This window comes from Phascolarctos cinereus, unplaced genomic scaffold (genome assembly GCF_003287225.1).
Source record: "Phascolarctos cinereus isolate Bilbo 61053 unplaced genomic scaffold, phaCin_HiC Scaffold_1;HRSCAF=81, whole genome shotgun sequence".
Lineage (NCBI taxonomy): Eukaryota > Metazoa > Chordata > Mammalia > Diprotodontia > Phascolarctidae > Phascolarctos > Phascolarctos cinereus.
In genome coordinates, this window is record NW_027555514.1 from 21,767,372 (window position 1) to 21,774,354 (window position 6,983).

Genomic DNA, 6,983 nt, shown 5'->3' on the forward strand with positions numbered 1-6,983 from the left:
ATTTTGCTCATTTTAATATGTATACGCTGATTCAGATGGCCTCATCCCTTATCTACAATCCTAAGGCCAAAGCCCTCACAACCTGTGTGCCTGCAAAAGTAACTGTGTGTCAGAACACTCATCAGCACTGAGGTGGGCCTCAGTTAACCCAACTGGTCAAGACCGTCTCAAGGTTTTCTTCTAGGCCTCACGATGGACAGCTTGCTCATTCATTTCAATCATGTCTGACTCTTCCTGACTGCATTTGGGGTTTTCTTGGCAGAGATACTGGAATGGTTTGCCATTTCCTTCTCCAGCTCAGATAAGGAAACTGAGGTAAACAGGGCAAAGTGACTTACCCAGGGTCACACAATAGGAGGTGGCTGAGGCTGGATTCAAACTCGGGTCTTCCTGACTCCAGGACTGGCACTCTATCCACTGTGCCACATAGCTGCCCTACCCTTTTTAAAATTTAATATTCTTCTTCTTTAATATAAAGGAAGACCACCTGAGGCATAAACCCAAATGTCAATAGAAAAACAGGAGAGATCTGACCCTAATGTTTGCTGCGATTAGGCCACTGTTATACTATGATACAACACTATTATGTGTCCTGATCTTGAATCTGAAGTCAGAAGATCTGGGGTCAAATCCATCTCCTCCATTGTGACCTTGGTCAAGTCACTGCCCCACACTAGGTCTCATCATCTTCATCTGTAAAATGGAAGGGTTGTATGAAATTGGCAAGAATGATACGAGACAGAAGTAATCAATGCTAGAGAGTCTGTGAGACTCAAGGCAAACTAATACATTGCTGGTGGCACTGCGACTTGGTCCTGTTCTGAAAAACCCTTCGGAATTAGGTGAAGAAAAGTCACCAAGCTCCCCTTCACCTATGACCCCCCAATCTGCTCCTGTTCATGTATCCTAAGTGGGTCAAAGACAAACAGAAAGGTAGCATTTATGACAAAGAACAGAGGTCTCTTTGCAGTATCTAAAAACCCTCAAAGAAAATGGGTACTCGTCGGCTAGGGGAAGCCTGAACCAATTGTGATTCATGCATGTAACATATTGCATGAGAAATGATGAATATTAGGAATTCTGAGAAGCATGAGAAAGCTCATAGGAACGGATGCAAACTGAAGAAAGTGGAACCAGGAGAAGTGTAGGCATGTATACATACACATATATAATGACGACAGCTACGTAAATGAAAAAATCATTAAATCGTGGCCAAATTTGGATTAAAGGTGAGGACCAATACCAGCTCCAGGAGACAGATGATGAAATGTATCTCCCTTCTCTTGGTAGGGAAGTGGGGGAGTACAGATGACGACCGCTACAGGCATTGTCAGAGTCACCATACTCATTAAGGCAGCGAGGTGGCACAGTGGATAGAAAGCCGGACCTAGCGGCAGGAAAGCCTGAGTTCAAATCTAGCCTCGAGCATTTACAAGCAGTGAGATCCTGAGCAAGTCACTTAACCCTGTGTGCCTCAGTTTCCTCATCTGTAAAAATGAGCTGAAGAAGGAAGTGGCAAACCACTGCAGTATCTTTGCCAAGAAAATCCCAAATGGAGTCATGAAGTCAGACATGACTGAAAAATGACTGAACAATAACAACCAGGTGGCACTGTGGATACTGTGCGCTGAGCCTGGAGGCCGGAGGACCTGAGTTCACATCCAGTCTCAGACTTGTACTAGCTGTGTGACCTTGGGCTAGTCATTTAACCTCTGTGAGTCCGAGTTTCTTCATCTGGAAAATGCTGAATAAACATAGCACCTACCTTGCAGGGTTGTTGAGGAGATCAAATGAGATAATATTCATAAAGCACCTATCATGGTGCCTGGCCCATAGTAGGTACCTTATAAATGCTAGCTATGATCATTATAATGACAGCTTGCTTTGCCCACTGTTTGGGGGTTTGGAAGAGGAGGAAAGGCTCTTTGGGGGCATGACAGGTAGGGGTGGGTATCAAGGAAGCATCTGATATCAACACAAAAGGCCTTCACAAAAGAAAAACAGGAAAACGGCAGAGTAATTCTCCAAATGAATAAACAATCCCTCAAGGCCCTGCACGCTCTAACTCCTGCAGTTCTGTGCTCCTCTTCCCAGCTGCCTTCATTCCTGTCTTGCCCTCCTCCGTGCAAAAACAAAGCAAAATGTTTGCTGTGGAAAATCCAAATTTCAAGGAGGAAGCAGCGGGGTCTAGCAGACAGAGGCAGACACTGGGATTCAATGACGCCTTGGGGGAGACGCTATCTGAGCAGTGAGGCATGGCAGCCGTGTCCGTGGGACCGGAGATCCAGCCTAGGGCCTCAGTCCCCTTGTCACTGAGACGGGGATGTTGAGAGAGTTAATGCGTCTTTATGCTCAGGAAGCAGCTTTCTGGGCCTCCCAGGATGTTTTCTCTTCTTTCCCCCCGGTTTCTATTTATACTTCAGAAAAGCAAGGAGTCACTTCTGGTACACGGCAAATGTACAAGGCTTCAGGCATCCCTGGCAGCCTCAGGCACCATCTTGATCCATGTTGGGCTTGGGCTTGTCTCTGGTGCCTGGTATGAAAGAGCAGAATGCCCTCCTGATACAGGCCCCTCACTGGTACAAGGGGAGGGGTCTGAGAACTGGGACTCCACCCTGGATGTCTTCTCTACCTATGTGACCTTGGGCAAGTCACATCCTCTTATCACCTCACTGGGCTTCAGTTTCCTCCTCTGTAAAATGAGGGACTCTAAGGTGTCTTTCAGCTCTAAATCTATGATTGTCCAGTCACAAATGGAAGCTCCAGGTAGAAGAGGTGGGGGACCACAGGTGCCAAATTATGTATATATGTATGTATGCATGTATATATGTATACACATATTGTATGCGTGTCTGTCTTCTGCTTCTGTTTGTCTATGCATGTGTATATAAATATATATGGGTATACACAGACAGACACATGTATACGTTATATGTGTGTTTGTACATAGGTGCTTGTATGCTGCCAGATGGGGTCACTGTGCTGATTCTCTTCTCTCATTTAAGCCGTCATTAGATAGTAAGCTCCTGGAGGGCAGGGCTATCCCTTTATTTCTCACAACTTTTCTTCTTTTCTCATACTTAATTTCCCTGAACAAGGCTGAGGTCTTACTGAGCAGCGCTAGCTGTAAAGGGTATGAACAGTGATAAGTAAAAATGGCGTAGCCCAAATGGGGCAGGGGGAGGCAGGGAAATAGATGTATTAGGTGACATTTATAGGGTACTTCAAAGTTTGTAAAGCATGAATAATAGAAGATTGCCGATTTAGATCTGGAATGGATCTTAGAGGCCATTAAATACAACCCTCTCATTCTCAGATGATTTCCTGCTCAATGCTGTCTCTCCAGCCCTAAGCCCTCTCCTGACCTCATATCCTACATCACCAACTGCCTTTGTCATGTCCCCTATCAGCGGTCCTGAGGCATCTCAAACTCATTATGTCCAAAACAGAACTGCTTCTTTTTCCCTCCAAACCCTTCCCTCTTCCCATTCTTCCTGTTACTGCCCAGGGTACCCCCATCTTTCCAATCAGCTGGACTCAAAACCTTGGGGGTTATCCTCAACTCTTCATTCTCATTCATCCCACATATTCAATCAGCTCACGTCACAAAGTCGGCAAATTCCAGGGGCTCCCTAATGTCTCCAGAATCAAATAGAAAGTCTTCTCCAGCATGTAAAGCTCAAAATAATGGATCCCCCTTTCCAGTCACTTCACTCCCTTCCCCATACTCTGTGATCTATCTCCACTGGCCTTGCTTCTCACAAATGGCACTCTTCCTTCTGACGCCATACTTTTCATTGAGTGTTCCCTATGAATATATATATGTATATACGTATACATGTATATATATATATATATATATGTATATACGTATACATGTATATATATATATATATATATATATAGACATATATATCTTAAAGCATAATACATACTCACAAAAATGATATTCAGGTTTTATATAAGCCAAATGATGGGAAAGGGGAAGCTTATATTCAATCAATAGATCAATGGGAATTTTATTAAGTGCCTACTGCGTGCCAGGCACCATGTTAGGCACAAAGGATACCTAGAAAAACATGAAACAGTCCTTCCTCTCAGGAAGCTTGCATTCTAGCAGTGGAGACAACGTGTTTGGACGGAAGGCAGAACATAAAAAATAGAGATAATATAAATAAATGCAAGGTAATTGGAGGAAAGGGAACTGGCTGCTGGCTTAGAGTGGGCAAAGAATCAAGAAAGGCTGCGGGGAAGAAGCAGCATTTCAGCTGAGTTTTGAGCAATGCCTTAAGAGTGAGCTCTGATTGTTATTATTTATTGTGTCATTTAGTACATAAATGACAATCACTTAGGACAATTTATTCCGGTCATACAATTTAATTTGAGCGCCTTCAAGGTGCTGCTATTTTTATGATAGGTCCCATTCTAGAACATCTGGCAAACTGAATAGAAAAAATAAATCAAGGCTTTTGGTATCGTATAGCCTAAACGAAGAGGTGAATTTCTTCTAAGATTGAATTTCTTCTACAATTCAGCTAGAAATTCTGGCTTTTGTGTCGACTCCGTCTGAGCCTTTCCTTTAAAAAAAAAAATCACATAATGCGCCTCCAAGTTGGGAGCCTTATTTCAACTTGCCAGGAAAAGAGCTTTCATTTGAAAGCAAGGATTTTTGTTCCTCAGTTTATATTCAAAGAGCTCATTTCTTAATGGAGATTGCAATGCTAGCTAAAAATACATAACTGCAGAACAAACAGTCCTATTGTGATACAGCTAACAAATGTTTTGACTGTCTCTTTGTTTTCTTCTTCTCTCTTTTCTTTCTCTTAACCAAGAACAAATTTCTGAAGCATGAATCTAGCTCAGTAAATGGTGTTATAAAGAGAGAATAATAATTCTCTAATACTATCATGCAGGAGGAAATAGACTACCCTCCCCTAGGCAGTTAGGGGATTAATTGTCATGGGTGTTTAGTTTGGGATGAATAATTGTTTTAACCAAACGGGTCTCAGAACATGCCAAGGGAGAAGAAGGAAAAGATACTGAAGAGGGAAAATGAATTCGTTATCTGAAATTTGGAGAATAAAGCCTTTTCTCATTAGCAAGCTGCTTTCTTCTGGTAATAGGAATAAATCTAATGAAAGCCAGTTTTATGCTTTATTAAGTAAAAATATCCCCAAATTTTATTCTAACCAGAACTTGATTATTCTCCCATTGGATTCCAAGTATCAAGGGCCTCTCATGTTACCCCCACCTCGCCCCTTCCTGCCGTTACCAATCAAGTTTAAAGACTTTAATATTTTTTATTTAGAAAATTCAGGTAAAGAGTACATTCTAACTACAAAATGTGTCTAAGAAACAAGCTTTTTGTTTTCTCCTTGATGGACCATTAGTGTATGAGGTGAGGATGAGGATAGGGAGAAGAGGAGGAAGGGGAAATAAAGGAAGTCTATAATATTCATATTAATTGTCTACATAATTAATGTTAACGGAGCAGCCATAGCTAAGGAAGGGGAAGAACTACATTTCCCAGGATCCCTGGACACAGTGTGGGAATGAATGAAAGAGCTTTTATTAAGCTCCTAATATGTGGTAAGCAAGGTGCTAAGCACATTTTAGGGTTAGGAGACACAAATACAAAAGTAAAAGTCAGTTCCTGCCTTCACAGAGCTTGCATTCTAATGCGGAGACCATACACATACAGGAATGATGCTTTGGGAGAGGGTGACTAAGTCCCTAAGGGAGTCGATTGATACCCTTCTTCCAAGCACCATGGGTCCTTTCCCACCCTAAGCACCAGCCTCTGATCAGCGGTTTCCTAATTTTTTCCTACAGATCCACTTCTCCTTCTCGTATGATTTGGTTCAATGGCTAGATCCGAGTTGAATGACACTGGTTCCTAGATCCTGGTCTAGGTGATCAAGGAGATTAATGCTACTATCTGTTCATTCAAGCCAACCCTGTGTTTTGGGGGCATTCAGGCAAGAGGGATTTTGTTGACTCCTCCAGTAACATCCCTCTGTGGTGGAGATGCTCTGTCTACAGAGTGTTTTAGAATACTATATTTAGATCTGGTAGGGTCAGAGTCCAACCCCCACATTTCACAGATGAGCAAACTGAACCCCACCTTCCAATCCCTCAGAGATTCCAAGTGACTCACCCAGAGTCACACTGTGAACAGGGTAAGTGGCACAGCCAGGATTCAAACTGAGGTCCTGCTACCCCAAACCCAGGGTTCTCCCCACTGTACCTCAGAAAAGGTTCTGGGTCTGCCAGAAGCTTCTGCTCCCCGCTGCTTCATCTTTAGGGGTTTCTGGATAGCAATTTTGCAAAATCAGCTGTCCACAGGTCTGCAAAGATTCCCATTCCCAAATCCACTGTTAATTTTCATTTTCATTTAGCTGCCAGCAAAGAGATTACAAACACAATTCCTCTCAGGTTTCTTCGCCAAAAGGGCGAAGCTCAAGATGCCACTGGACATTCTGCATGCCTCAACAAAACTATTTAGGTCCTTTGCCCAGTTGAATGTTAGTCTCTTTCTCTCTATTTTACTGGGGCCATCTTATCTAGATTCACAGAGCCCGTATTTGGTTGGATTGATTGGATGCAGCCAGGGGCTCCCACTAACGTGTGGAAGCATTCTGGACATTATCAAAACCTGAACCTCAGCTCTTCAGTGCCTTTCTTGGTCATTCAGTTGCTTCTGTTTAGATATCTGTTAGCACCACCCTTCCTAATTCTTTGCATCACAAACAAAACAAAACAACAACAAAAACAAAGCCCCTTCTTTCCCAGGTCAAGCCTTGTCTCCTATTTGCTGATTTCTTTCTCTGGCTTTTCAGCTACTGTCATGAGAAAATCCCCTTATAAATTAATTATTGAATAATCCAAAATATGAACAAGTGATTGCCAAGCATGCTCCAAATACGAAATTGTTCGTAAACACTCAATGGCAGTAATGTTTTTGTTAATCCTTCTTAAAGAAG